The 17,192-nt window shown below is 37.6% G+C and overlaps 1 protein-coding gene across 3 annotated transcripts in view; it reads right to left on the reverse strand.

Annotated features, from left to right (window-relative positions):
- The window catches only part of NOX3 (NADPH oxidase 3), a 42,755-nt gene continuing 39,522 nt past the window's right edge, over positions 13,960–17,192 (reverse strand). For 2 of the 3 annotated variants that reach the window (XM_021392350.1, XM_021392348.1), the window contains one exon: positions 13,960–15,798. The gene's annotated coding sequence lies outside the window, so the exon portion shown is untranslated. The remainder of the gene's footprint in view (positions 15,799–17,192) is intronic. The other variant, XM_021392349.1, reaches the window with a different exon arrangement.

The raw sequence follows: 17,192 nt of genomic DNA on the forward strand, positions 1-17,192 counted from the left end.
AGGAGATATTTCCAGAAGGCTAAACAGTTCCTAAAAAGCCAAAGATAATCAGGTAGATGTGAGAGAATGGAGGCGTTCAAGGAGTTCCAAAAAGTAATTCCTTGCTCAGTGCAAAGAATGGATGTAATTTAAAGTAGCTATAAGTTAGACAGTTTTTGCCATTAATAGCGTGTTTTGCTTAAGTCATAGAATCAGATATGTTGGAAAAGACCTTCAAGATCAAGTCCAACCATCAACCTGACCTACCTAGTTGCACCCAAACTGTGTCCCTCAGTGCCATGTCCATATGTGTCTTAAATAACTTCAGGGATGGAGAAATCACTGCTTCCACTGGGCAGCTCGCTCCAATACTTGATCACCCTCTCTTTTAAAAAATTCTTCCTAAAGTCCAATCTAAACCTCCCTTGATACAACTTGAGGCCATTTCTTCATGTTCTATGACATACCACCTGACAAATGATACCGTTGTCCTCCTTACTGCATCCTCCTTTCAGGTAGTTGCAGAGAGAGATGAGGTCTACCCTCAGCCTCCTCCAGACTAAACAATCTCAGCTGTTCCTCATCTGTCTTGTTTTCTAATTCCTTCTCCATTGTAGCGTATTGTAATGCCCTGTATAGAATTAAGTAGAAGAAGGTAAGTACACTGTAACCACATAAATATCTTTTACAAATGTGGGCTCAATCTTGTTTTGAGATCAGAGTTTATTACAGTTGGAACTTGTGCGTGTGAGATAAAAAAAAAATAAAATTGTTGTGAACGCTTGTGGAGCCAAGAAAAATGAAAAAGGATCTAATTTTGGAGTCATTAAAATGTATGGAATATTGCAATTAGTGTCAGTAACAAAAGGAGCTGGATTCGTAATTATTGTTTACGTACAGTGGAATATTAGAATAAAATGTCACAATCCCAGTCTTAACTTAGAATTTTGAATTTGTGAGCTATAATGTATTTATCTTTTTATTTTGAGGGAGTTTGATGTCATTATTATTGAAATAATAAAATACATGCTCCACCTGTTGGTGGAAGTGTGGGATTTCAGATGTCATTTGTTACTTCACCCAATTCCAAGAAGAGCTTTAGAAGAAAATAATAATAATGATGATTTTTCTACTTAAAATATGAAGACATTTGAAGAAATAAGGACCAGAAGAGCAACTGTGAAAACAGCTTGTAATGAATCAGTTTTATGACCAGCTGAAGCATCCAGGCTGTTTTACCTCTAAAGTAAAAAATTGCCAGTCTAATAATTTTTCTCAGTACATGAAAAATAATATGTCATACTGTTCTTGTAATAATGCACTTCATACTTGATTGTCACCTAGGCTGAGCACTTTTATCTTGCAAATTCAAGTCTAACAAATCTTTCTATAGGAAAATAGTGCTACCATAGCTTAAGTAGAGTCTCCTTACTGATGGGATGCATGTACAGAAGTTTCCAGGTATTTTGTGTGGGCACAATGCTTACTGTAATAATAACAAGATATAATAACTTTATATTTAAGTAATATTTATAGAAATATAACAAATATTTATAGAAATATAACAATCTATGCTAATTACAGAAAAAATTTGGTAGAAAAGGTAGAAAAGTCATCCCTTGCCTTGGAGATGTCCATCTACAGTTCCATCTTCCACAGTTCTATGCAGATGCCAGGAAAAGGTACACCAGGCATCTGAAGAAACTCATATTCAGGTTTTGAGATCAGTTGTGCAAAAACACTCATAGGGGATCACTTGGAATTGTTTATCTTGAGTGCGGCTTCAATTCAGGTTCGTTTGCCTGCATTAAAGGCTTTGGTGCCAAGGTTGCAGCCACGATTACAGAACACGATGTGTACTGATCAAAAGTTTTCACTGTAATTTAGAATTTCACTGGCAATTTCGGTTCTTGGTTTTACAGACTTGCTGTGCTCCTTCATAGTGATTTGTGTACTGGTTCTGTGTTCAAATTGTTACAACTTAAAAATAACTCCCTCTGTAAAAGGAAGCATGATATCAGTGGTGTAAAATGATTGTGTTTGGGGGATTATTATTACTAGTTATACATTATGGCATCTTGTTCTAGAAAGCAGGCTTCACACCATACTCCCGTAACTGCCACACTCCATTAGAATTCTCAGACAGAAACATGTATTTGGGAATTATATTACATCAACTTGAGGTAAATAGGATAACAGCTTATGAATGGCTGGAGTGCATTGAAAGATGTTACAGAAACGTAACTCAGAGAAGAGGTTAGATGCAGAAAATACTCTGTTTTCCATCCCACTGGATGGAAAACAAAAAAACCCGAACACCTGGATTTTGATACCACAAAACCTCTATTCTTCAACTAATTCTCATCTACGGTGTTTCCTATTGTTTGTTGAAATAAAATGTTTATTATTTCTATTGCACTAGAATCCTCGTAAGGATTCTAAATAGACTTCAGGAGCCTGTTGCACCAGGCACTGTACAAACACCATGGTGACTGCCCTCCCTCAGAAAAAGAGCTCTGTGCCCAGATAAAATGCTGAAGAAAATAAATCAGCAGATGGTAAAAGATTTTCATAAAGTAACAGAAGAGAGAGGTACATTTTCATAGTCACAGTAATTTTAGATGCCACTGGCAGCAAAAAAAAAAAAAAAAAGTGAAAACTGCCTTGAACATTTTCAGTATTAACTGTGGAGAAGATCCATAAAATGGTTTCTTGCTCTTTCTTGCTCTTTGATGGTGGAGGCAAAGCTATTTAGAGTATCTTTTTTGAACTAAATAGTTATTTTAAATGTAATGGTTACGTACAATATGAAATACAACAGAATTACTACATCCATTCTTTGCCCTAAAGCAAAGCTATCCCGTTATGAGTAAAATCTTCCTCCTTGTGTCAGTGTAACACTCAGGAATCATCAAGCTGCAGTACGATTAAGAACAGTATTTTCTGTTACCACTTTAATAATGTTGTGTGGTAAAAACTAAACACTGAAGGAACAAAGAATTCCCATTAGCAGAAAATCTGGCAGAAAATGCTATCCAGCCTGCTGAGTCCTTTCCTAACATAACTCAGGAAATAGAAAAATCCATGGCTTTCATCATTGCTACAGCAGATGTCTGAAAAACATTATGTTTACTTTAAAACATTTGGATTTCTTTTGATGCTTATTCTTCTGATGTGCCATTTCATTTCTGAGCTCCTTAATCTGGTTGGGTTACAATGTCGACTGCAAGCTATAGCCCTCCATGCTAAAAATGTTTATTTTTACTTGATGGTTTTGATTTCCACTTGCTCATACCATTCTAAGTTCTAGGACATTCAGAAAGACAATCAGTTATTGCAAAGCTTGTGGTACCATTTTAGGAATGCCAGGAGTTATGATGAGCACTGAGACTATTCTCACCTATGTGCCAGCCTCTGTAGAAGTGGGGATTTTCACACTGCAAGTTGAGCCTGAAGACATAAAAGCAGATTCAGCACTGTAAACCACACCCATTTAGTGTTTGGAATTTTGCATCATTTTGAAATACCAGTGTTGCAGTGAGCTTGATCTTGTTGAGGCTTCCCAGCATTAAGTCTCCTTGGAGATTTTTCCATGAACATAATGGTTGTTTGTGTCTTAATTAGGCTCTCTGACAGAGAATTTTCAAATTTCATGCTTCTTTTTTAAGCAGTAGGTCACACAAGTTCAAGAAAAATGATGGAGAGTAATGGCTTCCTCACTACTAGCAATAGCTCCCCCAAGGAATTTCATTGAAAGTACAGCATAGCATACCACGTCAACAAATTTTTTATACTCTGCATATCATGAAAAATGAATGCAAAATTACATGATCCTCTGAGAAGCACATGAAATTTGTAGTAGCACACACTCTTGTTAAAGTTAACAGTGTCCATGGCCACTCTGTGTCATCGCCTGTGCCTTCTGTGTAACGATCTACTGTATTGTCTCGTAACATGCAGCCATGGGCTGGAAGAAATGCAGAACCTTTGTGCTCCCCACAGAAGCGGGTCACAAAACAGGCAGTGAGCCTGGGTTTTTCTTTCCCATTGTAGTGTTTCTTCAAAGTGTACTTCCAGTCAGTTTCTGTACATAAACTTACCTCATATGGCGTACAATTCGTGGGAGTCAGATAAGGTCCTTGCACTCCTCCTTTTCCTGCACTTGTGTCAAGCAAGTCAGTCTCTGCCTGGGCCCTAGAAATAAGCGTTAACCTGTCTGCGTGTGTCATACCCGTAGTTGGTTATTTAGTCTCTAAGAAAAAGTGATATTCAGAGAGAATACAGAAGAGAGATGTTTTAGCTTCAGTTCTCTGCCTGTCTTTCAAATAGGTGGGAAAGGAAGTAGAGCTCTGTGAGCTTGAGCAGGGAAGCATCTCTGTCTTCAAAATGCTGGAAAGGCATTTATAAAATGCAGAGACAGAAACTTCAGGGTATGAGAATTTGGACCAAACTCTCTGGCCACTGGGTGCCACTCTTGTTTCACGATGAGTGAGCTGCACAGTCTACCAAGGAACAAAAAGTTTACTGATTGTGCTGTACATCCTTATGTCGAGTCAAGCTACTGGAATATGAGTGCAGTATTTTCTGCCTAGCAGAAATAAAAAACAGAAGTTAAATGATATAAGATTACAGTAAACAAGAAAGGAAGATTTAGCTAGCAAAACCCGAGCTACAAAACCTGGAGGTTCGGGTTTACTAAGTATGCCACAGGAAAGAGTAGGCTGTTAATCACAGTGGCTCTGCTCTTTGGAAGCTCCTAAGTAGGTTAGGTCAGAATTCATATTTTGCTAAGAAAAGAGTAAGAAGAATGATTGAAAAAGAAAGCATTTCATTTATTGTTAGATTTTTTACATCAGCTTTTTTCCTGATAAATAAATACCATATTTTACAGTAATGTACAATATGTACAATAAAACGTAGCACCTCTGCATGAACCTTGACTTGCTTATATCCTTTGGGTGCTGTAGCTACCACACTGTGTTCTGACCACCACCATTACTGTAGTGGTGGGTAGTGAAAAGTGAAGCTAACTGGAATGGTTTTCTGAAAAGAAAAAGGGAAGTGCTATGCTGAAATTAAAAATCAAACACAAGAAATTTCTCTCCTGATCAACAGTGTGAGTTTTCTTAAAATATATTGTGCTCAGACTTTACCTGTTGTAAATTACTACATTTTTGTTAAAGCCATGGTGACAGGGCTGATTTTCACCAGGTGAGAATACTTTATTACTTTATGTCTTGTTGGTTTGATTTGGCTTTAATATATTCTAATACGTTTGAAAATATAGCAGTGATTTGCTCACTTCTAGATACATACTGTCATACTGTAATTGGAAAATGGAGGAATATGAGGTAAACTGATTTCTTTCTTCACTTCAATAACTTTTTTGAAGTTAATTTGGAGCCACAACTCCATTCAGAGTGCTAATGAATGTGTCTGTTCAGCTTTGTGTATTAAATAGGCATTATTCAGTGTTGTATTCAAAGCTTAGAATGGATTTTTTTATATTGTAGTTACACTCACTTGACCCCAGAAGAACTCTGGCATGTCAGAAATTGTACTGGCAAAGCAGAAGATATGACCTCTGTCTGGAAAACCTTGCCATGTACATCTAAAAGAACAGTGAAAATATAGACACTGACAAATGAAGAGAGTAAGGAGGCACTGAGTTAGTAATGGTCAGTGTGGCAAGCTGTGGTCTCAGAAAGGCAACATTTTTCTTATAGCATCACAGAAGAAGAATCTGAAGGGCACGATAAGGGATCTTTGTGGATGTTTACAGGGAGGCGGAGGAGAGAAAGCAACAAGGTGCTTCTTTGAAACATAGGCTGCTCTAATGAACCAGATGACCCCTCAACAACAAATACGTTTTTGGTAACCAGACTCAGAAAGCTTTGTAAAAGGGTGAGTGAATGGGAGAATACATGGCATATGTTGCAATATAAAAGGAGTAGCAGTGGAAGATATAAGGAGAAGAGGCATCTAGCCAAAGTGAGAGGAAGATGATGAAGTACGTGTGATTTTTGAGGGTTTTGACAAGTGGGGCAAGGAAGCATTTATGAAGGCCAGAAATCAATACAAAATGCAGATATTACTAACTAGAGTAATTAGGACTTTTCAAAGATGCTTAAATTTACTATTTTCTGCAACTATTTCTTGATTGTCTTTTATAACCCTCTCCTTCAGAATGAGAGTATTTCAGATCACATTTTCACTTCTGATCCCTGTTTTATTATTTTTTTTTTCAAGGTTAACATTTCCCGGTGCTACCATATATACCATATATATATATATAATATAACATATATATACATATATAATACATATATATATATATAATATAACAGTAAAGGAGAAAGGTCCATAAATGACACTGAAACTTGTTAAATTCTAAACAAGTAATACAGCAGTGTTTTACAGAATTACAGGATTGTTTTGGTTGAAAAAAACTTCTTTAGATAACTTAGTTCAACCCCTCTGCTCAAACAGGGTCAGCTAGAGCAGGTTGCTTGGGACCGTGTCCAGTTGGTTTTTAAATATATCTGATGATGCAGACTCTTTGGCCACATGGCAGGGTCCACAGCTGCTTCTCATAAACTTACATCAGGCTTGTTATTCAGGTCAACCATGACTTCTGGGGTCAACGTGGACACAAAAAGCTAGATACAGCTCAAAGGCCCAGTTTAGGGGTTCAGGAGGAGTTGACAAACTTAAGAGTTCAAGATCTTAGAATTTTGGCTCTTTTGGTTGTCTAAAGCCCAAGTCAAAATTCCTAGAAGTTTTCTGCATGTTATTTCATTTCCTCAGGGCTGGAGATATTCCTGGAAGCAACATTTTTTTTTATATGGTGCCAGATAGAAGCTAATACAAAATCATTGTGTCAACAGGGAAACATGCTTGTGGATGAGCTGCACAAATTCCTGAGCTACAGTGATATTGTCCTGAATATGAGTCTGAAAAGAATATTTCCTGCCTAAATTATTATCAGTAGTCTTCTTCACTGCATTGCTACAGTCATGGATGGCAGTGCTATGCCCTGTGCCATTCACCATACCAGTCACATGGAAAGAACATATATGCCTGTGGCATTTACGTGCCTCATAAATCACTCTGAATCATCATCATTACACTTCCTCTGCCCCTCCTTTGCTTAAGGCCTTTGGCTTTTTCTCAGTTTCAATGTGATGCTTCCCAACACAGTGAAAGGTTTCATACCTTTGACATGGGTTAATACTGAAAATACTTATCTATATATGTCACGTATTTATGTCACCTAGATGCTTGCACTGTATTAAAAGTCAACGTGATTTAGTCTCCTAACTCAATTCCTTTTGAAATGTTACCTTTGGTAATCTCATGTATTTGATGAAAATTCCAGTTGTAAACATAATTTTGAGTTAGTTGATAACCTAGGTGAGCAAATGTTATGATTTTAAGCAGCTGTAGAGACATTAGCAGATGTGGTTTTATGGCTGTATTCATCAGATCAATGTCTCTCAGCATAAACACACATTGAAATCTCATTCTTGTCTATTACAAACAAAAGCAGATAGAAATGCATATAAACTGGAAGACCATGAAAGCACATTCATGGAGAATGTCCTGCATTAAAGTCATTTCGCAAAATGTAAAATTAGCTTGCAAATATTCCAGATCTATGTCCTTTGTAAGAAAGATCTCAGCTATTTCCCATTCCCAAGGTAAAGAGAGCTGTTCAATTTACACTTGGTTTTTATTTTCACATTTTTCCAGGTATCAGCATGAACAAATTATCCTGGTTAAAAAAATTTGCATAGTTCATGCTATCAGCTTCATTGTTGTGCTTTAATTAGGAAATTCAACTTCTTTACTGAAACAGCTATGTAAGAGTGAGCTGACAAAGGTGTTTTTCTAGAGCTTCTAAACAGATCTGTGCACGGAGTAACTGTGCAAATAATTAAAGGATGTTTTTTGTAGAAAGTGTTTTCCAAGTCATTCTGTGTTTAAATACCTTAGGTCAGCTTTATTTTTTAGGAGATTTGAATTGTTCTTCTCTTCCCTTCCAAAGAACAATTTAATCATGTGCGCAATCCTTTTAAAGTGACTAGGTGGAATTTTAAGTGTCAGAACACTGAAAAAGTAATTCAGCTATGGAGCATTCTGTTGGTTTGAGTTCAACCCTACGTGAGAGCATTAATTAGCTTCAGCTCATGAAGCAAGCTCCCAATGACTGAATTTCTAGATTGATATTGTCTTTTAAAGTGGTTTGCATTCCTTTTTTTAACAGTGTCCCAGTGCTTTGTGGAACTGAACTTATCTAGTAAGATATTAATTAGTTTTTTTCCCTCATATTTGTTAGAGACACAGAATTTTGAAAATTCATAGATCCATTTTCTCAGATGAGCTTTGGATTTTTGTACAGTAGTTAACACCAGCTAGAAAAAGATATAAGATAAAAGCAGCATAATAAAATGCCTTCTGTTCCTCCTATCACACTTGCAAATGTTCATAAATATTTTCTGATTACTTCTGCAGGAGGTGAAGTGTACTAAATCCTTCCTCCCCTAGCATTAGTTTAATAGAAAATATTAGTGAATGGAATAAGAAGGAATGAATTTACTCTTGTAAATAGTATTATTGCAGATGCAGCTTTAATGTACCTTTAAGCAGGGCAATAACCAAATACTATTATCTTGGATTACTATAGAGCCAATAATGCAGAGGTGATAAAGAGTCAGGATGAAGACTTCATATGTGGTTCTGCTAGAATTTATTTTAAGCTGTTAATGGAGGATAGATGTAAGAAATAAACAGATCCACCTTTGCAATCTGAGGAAATTCTCTATGTACAAGCAAGGTTGCTGATATCAGAAAGCAAATAAATGCAGCATAGCCTCAAATGGTCATAAAAGGGATAAGTGCATCCCAGGAAACTGAAGCAGAATGTTATTTATTTGCCTAGATTTATTCTTTGTTATTATATATTCTTCACATGAAATATTTAAAGAGGAGCTTTAAAATTTTCTGATCTATCCTAGTTGAAAATTAAACCTTAGCTTTCCTGGCTGCCCATTTCTGTGCTGTGCTGCATGGTGTCGAGCTGGATCCTGTTATTGTGTAATTGTGCTTGAGGTAACAAGCATTTTCCTGTGCTCTTTACTTAAAGTAGTATTGGACTTGAGTCCAGCATCAAAATCTGTACTCAGATATTTGGATACTTCCTCTTAAAAGAAAACTTCAAATCTTGTTTCTTTTCTGATAGTTTTTTTAATATATTTTTTAAACCTCCTCCCATCTGATCACAGGGAACCTACTTCTCATGTAAATACTTAAGTATCTTGCACTGAATTCTAAGAGTGAGTAAGCATGTATCATGCAACTCGTGGGAATCAAAATATTTGCCTTTGAAGTCATGTTGCTTAATAACAATGTTAATGATTGCCATTAGTAAGAAAATTATTCAATTCTGTTTCATGTTCATTCAGAAAGCTTACTCTCTGATATTTTTAAGGACCATGTCAAATACGCTTAATACAGTTTATAGGAGAGGAAGATCAAACAATAGTCTTGGTCCTGAAAGGCTGTGGTTTACTCATTGTTCTGCCATTCTTTTGAGACCTTGAGGCAAACTGCTTAGCATTTCTATGTCTCAGTTCCCCATCTAAAAATTGAAGTTCTGAATTTTCCAACTGACAAGGATATTGTGAGAAACTATACATTTTGAACACCAAATGAACCACTGCACCTTTTTCCATTGACATTTAACTAGCAGTAGCCAGTAATTTGCACCTGGCTACTCAGTTGCAGCAGTAACTTCCGCTGAACTGAGCCTACCCGGTAACTGGGTAGTATGGATCACAGGATCAGACAGAATCATTAAGTTTGGAAAGACCACTAAGATTATCTAGTCTAACCATCAACCCATGCCTGTGGCTGCTCCAGATGATGTCACTCGGTGTGACATCAACTCTTCTACCATGGATCTTCCCAAGTTGCACCCAAACTTGACTGGATGACAGCAAGACAGAGAGGTTTTAGCAATTCCTGCAACAGTGGCTTTTCAGTAACTACTATCCTCTGTTAAAAGTGACTGCCTTATTTTCTATATGAAATTGTTTGTTATGCTTTAATCTGCTAGATTAAAGAGCCTGCTGTTGCCTAGGTTTTCTCCACATGAAGGTGCTTGTACACTATTATAGAGTCATCTCTTAATCTAAATTTTCATATGCTGAGCTGATGGAGCCCTTTAGTTGCGGTGTTCTCTGAAGTCCTTGAGTATGTTTGTGGCTCTTTTCTCTACCCTAATTTCTTAAAATCCTAAGATGTATAACAGAACAGTTTGTAATATACTGCTATTAGTCTCATCCCCCCTGTGTATAAAGGGACAAATATCTCTTTTGGTGCAATACTTTACTGAATGACTGTGATGAGATGTTTGCCTGATAAAGCCTCAATTTCAGTTGCTCATTTACAAGGTTCAACACTACATTTTAAGCTTGGCATGCCTTTCGTATTCTGAGATGTACAGCTTCCCAGTTGAGTGTGTTCAGAGGCTTTGATACAGTGACTGCTCAGTGGCATTGCTCGTGTTATACTTTTGTTGTGTTCATAGCATTTTGGTGATATAGAGTATGTAAGAGTTAAGGTTAATGTTGTATACATTATATCTTGGTTGAAATTGTTTGTCAAATTAAATAATATTTGCTGAGAAAGAGAAAGGCAGGAAAGAGAACCAGCAGACAGGCAGATAGAAAGCAAAGTAACACAAGTTATTATGGGAAATGCAAATCTAAAAATTTAGATTGGTCTTACCTGGCTCCCCTGAAAAGAGGATGACCAATTTCATGCCTCTACTTAAAGACATGATTTATTTGGAGAGCAAAGCCAAGAAGATTCCTAGTTTCTTCAATAAGTCTGTGAGAAGAGTCTCTTTCATTTAGGATGCATTTCTGGTGGAATCATTTGGGGATCTCACTTGAAAAAAGCTTTCAGGATCTAGACCAAGCTTTGATCATGTGCTAACCCCCTTGGAACAAAGAATCTATCTTGTATGCCTTTAGGCATAAGCACAAATGTTCCGCTGAACTAGAGGCTAGTGCGGTAACATTAATATTTGGATATAACAGCATCCTTCCCCAAAGAGATGTCTTCCCACTTAATGGTCTTCATTAAGTTGGTTATCTATACCTATAGCATTAGGACTGTCAGCATGTAGTAAAGCACTAGCTATTTTGCTATAAACAAAACAGGCCATCTGAAGGGAATTCAGTTTTTTTTTTCCTTTAAAGTCTAGCATTCAATATTTGTAATCCATAATTCTGCACTGACATTGACTATCTGAGCCAAATTCTACTGTCCTCTTTCTGGCAAAACTCCAGTTAATTTCATTGACTGGGCTCCAAAGGTCTGGTTCTGCAGAATGCCAAGCAGCTACAGTTTCTTTTGGTTTCACTAAAAGCTCTTGCAACTCAACACCTCCCAGCATCAGGCTATTTTTAAAATGTTTCAGGCTTCTTTATGAATGCGCAATGTTATAGGAGGATGACATATCTGCTGTAATATGCCTTGGGTGGCCAGCATTTGTGATTATGCTTGATGTCTTGTACTATAGATACATATTTGTAATGACAACTGCAGCTTCCATTAAATAATAAAATAGGTGATGTATATTCCTGCCAGATAAATCGTACTCCAGCATGTTCATGTTACCCAAAGTCCAGTTCACTCCAATCTTGCTATTCTCCACATGGTTTCTATTTAAAGTAACTTCTGTGTTGACCAGAATCACAGCATACATTTGTTTGTTTCATCCTCAGACCTTTGATATTACATTCAGAGTTGTCCAGCTGTGCCTCTTAACTATATTCCTCTTGCTTGCATGGTAAGGAATCTAAAAAAGAGTATCTTTATATGGCTAACTCTTCATTGATATGCGTTTTGCATAGCCCTCTGAATTTCCTTAGCAGCACACAAACTCAGAAAATTGCATGACTGTTTTATTAACATTACTGTGCAGATGGTAGGCATTTCTCAATCTAAACATTTTTATCTAAATATAATGACATTGTATAGTAATGTACAATTAATGAGTGTTCAGTGTTGCAGGTTGATCACATTCCTGTGACCATTATAATTCAAGTTTTTCTTTCTTTATTTAAACCTTGATTGATTCCTGTAAATCCAAGAGTAAATACGTTGTACTTGTTGCAGTAAGAGGGAATCATGGACATCAGCACCTTTGAGATCTGGAGCATGTGGGTTTCTGCAAATTTACATACATCTATTCCACAGCTACTGTGTGTTAATTTGGGCTTTTGTGAGCTTCTTTATTTTTGTTCATGAAGTTCCACTTAGTTCAGATTTTGACAGTAATGATTTCTGTGTGGGTTTTTGCAGCCTTGGACTGCATCAGAAGTAAGGATGTTTTTGTGCAGAGAAGCCAGGGCATGAGCCATTGTGTGGAACAGGAGATTCTGAAGTTCCACGCAGCAGTGCCCAGGAACAGCCAGATGTGGGCTGGAGACCAGGAATGCCATTTCAGAGGACAGGGCATGTCTGCTCTCACTCCTGCTTATTTTTATATTTCCACAGAATACAATGATCGGATTCTGTTACTCATCATTTGGCAAAAATAAAATAAAATAATAATAGTGAAAAAAGAGAGGGGAAAAAGAAAGAGAAGAAAGCTCATTTTTTATTTAAAAGGTGCTACAAGACCACCTTTTGCTGAAGTGCATCAATGAAATCTTATCTTAAGGTGAATATGATTGTAATTTGTTTTTCATATTCAGAATTACTGTACCAGAGAAACAGTCTACACAAGAATGAAGGCAGTCCGGTAGTTTAATAGCTGAATAAGATAGATCGGCCTTCTGGACCCAACCTTCAACTTGACATTAGTCTTCTATGCATGTTCATCAAAGGGAACCATATTTAGTCCTCTAGGACAGTAAAAAGATTGTTTGAAGTAAGTTTGAAGCACATGTGTAAGGATTGGCAGGCTCAGGGCTTTTATCCTCAATGAATAAAAATGTCTTACTGCATTAGAAATCATTATTGTTTAGAAATAATAGTTGCAAATACTTGAAGCAGCTGGCCTTTGAAATACACTAGTTTGAGTGCTTCATTATACTGTAAAACTTTTGTTTGTTTCTGTGTAGTCTGAAAGGTTATTAATATATATCTTTTAATGAGTTTAAGCTTTTCAGACCTTTCTTGCTTTTGATATGAGGAAAAGTGTTTCCATGTCAACTAACACATTTGTTCACTTGTATTAAAACCATCATGTGAATGAAATTTATTTCAGTGTAAGAGATGATTTTTTGAAGGTCAAGAAGGCTCATGTTAGACAGACTTATCTGGCTCAATTTTTAAAATGCAAATCATCAGTTCACCCTCATTTGAACATGTTCAGATGCAAGTAGCATGTAAGTAGGCAGTCCTGGTACATATTTCTGTTCATGGCTGCAGCTTAAATGCAATGGACACTCAATTTTATTCCATAGACAAAGAAGTACAGAATTTCTCAGACAATTATGATCAGACGCAAGGAAATGGAGTTGCCACTACAGAACGGATAACCCGACTGATAGGAGAAAGCCTCAGCTCAGCCAGTTTTCAGCACTCAGGAGGTTTAGGCTATAGGCTATCCAGTCCCTGGTAGACCCCTCCACCTTGTAAGTGCTCTTGACTCTGAAGACCAAGGCAGATTCATGCCTGGCGTTGGAATGCTTGAGAAGTGTCAGAAGAGCCAGTGGCCTGAGGATAATCAATCTCTACTGCACACAGTCGTGCACTTCCGAAGCCACCTCCTGCTATGCTGCTTAGACCACCATGAATTTGCATTCTTCAAATGCATGTTTTATTTATTCTTTTCATATTCATAGGGCAAGCTGGGTTGCAGCAGTGTCACGTTTCTTTTCCTTTTCACTGTTCCTGAGGAAATGCAATTGATTCCCACCACCCTAAAAAAAAGAAAAAGAAAAAAACCAACACTAAAAGTGTTGACCAACAGAAATAACAAAGCCACCATGTCACTTAGTTTATTACTTTTCCAGAGTGCCTGAGGTACCTTTAAGGCAGTTCTTATAAAATCTCCTGCTAATCAGGAGTATTCAAACATTTGAAAAGTTTTGCACAGTTTTTCAGTTAACATTTCTTCTTAGCTCTTTTATTATATCTAAAAGCAGGAAAGAAACATGTCTTTGTAATGATATGGTATGTGTCCCATATGATGGACATCCTGTTGAAAATGGTAGTTCCTGTTTAATCTTTCATTGTAAAATAAGGTACAAACTTGCTTAAATAATTTCAACTACCTGTAAAAATTGGGGGGAGGAAGAAAGGAGGGAAGCCCAAAACAGGTAAAACCATATATTTTGACTTACACTTACTAGTAAATAAACTTAAATTATCATAACACAACTCTTATTATTATAATAATATTCTATTGTTAGAGCCAAAGTAATTAATCTGTGTATTTATGATCCTTGTCTATGATTAGTTTTCTGGCACAGGATGTGATAAACCTGTGGTGATATTACTATGTTTTATTTACTAATATTGTCCTACAAAGTGCTGAACACTTCCTGCTGAAGAAGCTGAACAGAGAAATCCATGAAGATATCTTTCATTTTCCATGACAGTGAATGATGTTTCCATATATAAACATAATAATAGAGTCATTACACATGCATTCACATTATCATCGCTGCTGTGTGCTCAGTGTTATTCAAAACAAGGCAGGAAGCCAAATCTTCCTGGTTTCCATTTTGATTTAAATTGTATTTGTAATAAAGAGATTTTCATTCAACCTAAATGCAGTTTCATCCTAGTTCAACAAACCTCCCCATTTCTTTCTTTTTTTTTTTTTTTTTTTTTTTTATTTTTCTTTTATTCTAGGTCACTCAGTCCTGATACAAGTGAAATTTTCCTCTGGTGGTGATAACAGCAGTACTACTCAATGAACTATAACAAGGGCTCTAAATGCATCTCCTGTAGCACACCACAGTGATTTGCAAAAGTGAGAATAAATCAAAGGAGTGAAGAGATGCCATGTTGAGCCAGAAGCTAAATGTTGCATCTTGTTGCATGAGGCTAGGGGTAGAACATATCCTGTTTTTCTGGCAGCACAATATCTTTGTGCTTGTTACTTCCAATCCAACCCCATTAAAACAATCATTCAGAATCTGCAGGAAATTGTCACCTCTTTCTTTCATGCAATGGCAGCTGGTATTGGTGCCTACACACATTTCTCATTTCCTTCAAGATTTTCAACACACACAAAAAAAGAATCTTAATTTATATTAAAAAATGTGTCAGCTTACCCTGAGGCTCAGCACGGGCACCAGGGAAAAAAATAAAAGATAAATGCCTCTAGGTGAACTGGCAGAGGCTCTAATTCTCCACTCACTCCACTGCTACACAGTATGCACCGCATTAATCATTTCACATAGGCAGGCATTTAAGAAAACTTCAGCAATTTAAAATAAAGATGCCTTACCCTAAACTTAATAAAACCGTATCTTGTAGATCAAGCTCAGTTCACACATACTGTATCTCCTAACAGAAGAGATGTAGAATAATCTTGTAATCCTCTGTGACATAATTTTTATTGTTGTTCCTTTTGTCTGTACAGCCATGTCCTCTTCTGTGGGCATTTCCCGTGTGTGTATGTGTACATATATAATGTTGTCATTTGTCTTATTCAACTGCTGACATACACAGGATGTTTTCTACCTCCCACTTTTCTTGTGTGGCTGGAGAAATGTGTTACATGATCCTAGTGAACTCCATTACTCCTCAGTCCAACTTGAGTATAGATTTTCTTTAACTTCTGTGCTGGGGGAATGAGGTAAGGAAATATGTTTCTTGTTTTTATAGATTACATAACTCATGAATTTTTTATTTTGTCTCCTCCCCAGTTCTGAAATAATTTGGTGCTCCACATGCTTAACTGTGCTGAATCACAGAGCCATAGAATTACCAAGGTTAGAAAAGACCTCCAAGATCACTTAGTCCAACTGTTCGCCTACCACCAATATTTCCCCCCTAAGCCATGTCCCTTAGTAGCACATCTACACAGTTCTTGAACACCTCTAGGGATGGTGACTCAATCACCTCCCTGGGCAGCCCATTCCAGTGTCTGACCACTCTTTCAGAGAACAATTTTTTCCTAATAAACAACCTGAACCTCCCCTGGTGCAACTTGAGGCCATTCTCTATTGTCCTATTGCTTGTTACCCGAGAGAAGAGGCTGACCCCCGCTTTGCCACAACTTTCTTTTCAGGCAGTTATAGGGAGTGATAAGGTCCTTCCTGGGCCTCCTCTTCTCCAGGCTGAACAATCCCAGTTCACTCACCTGCTCCTCATAAGACTTGCACTCCAGACCCCTCCCAGCTTCACTGCCCTTCTCTGGACATGCTCCAGGGCCTCAATGTCTTTCTTGCAGTGAGGGGCCCAAAACTGAATAGAGTACTCAAGGTGCAGTCTCACCAGAGCTGAGTACCTGAGGATGATCACCTCCCTGCTCCTGCTGGCAACACTATTTCAGATACAAGCCAGGATACCACTGGCCTTCTTGGCTACCTGGGCACACTACTGGCTCTTCTTCAGCCAGGCATTGACCAACACTCCCAGGTCCACTTCTTCCACACAGTCTTCCAGACACTCTGCCCCAAGCCTGTAGCATTGCCTGGGGTTGTTGTGGCCAAAGTGCAGGACTCGACACTTAATCTTGTTGAACTCCATCCCATTGACCTCAGCCCAGCTATGCAACCTGTCTGTCCATATCCCTCTGAGGGCCTTCCTACCCTCAAGCAGATTGACATTTCCTCCCAACTTGGTGTCATCTGCAAACTTACTGAGAGTGCACTCAATCCCCTTGTCCAGGTCATCAATAAAGATATTAAACAGGACAGGCCACAGTACTGACCCCTGGGGAATACCACTCATGACCCAGATGGATTTAACTCCATTCATCATCACTCTCTTGTCTTGGCCCTCCAGTCACAGGGATAAGTATCAATAGCACTTGAAGGTGCAAGACAACATCAGTTTTAGAAAAGCAGTAATGATACTCTCAGATGGACTTGGAGAGTGAACAATGCAAAGCTACAAGGGAAGGACTACTACGAAAAATAACAATCACAATGGCAGCTCTTGTGTCACTGAGATCCTCTAGAAGATAAGAGCAAGGACTGAGATCTCATGAAGGCCATAATTTCATCACTTTG

Source organism: Numida meleagris, chromosome 3, assembly GCF_002078875.1.
Source record: "Numida meleagris isolate 19003 breed g44 Domestic line chromosome 3, NumMel1.0, whole genome shotgun sequence".
NCBI classification, from domain to species: domain Eukaryota; kingdom Metazoa; phylum Chordata; class Aves; order Galliformes; family Numididae; genus Numida; species Numida meleagris.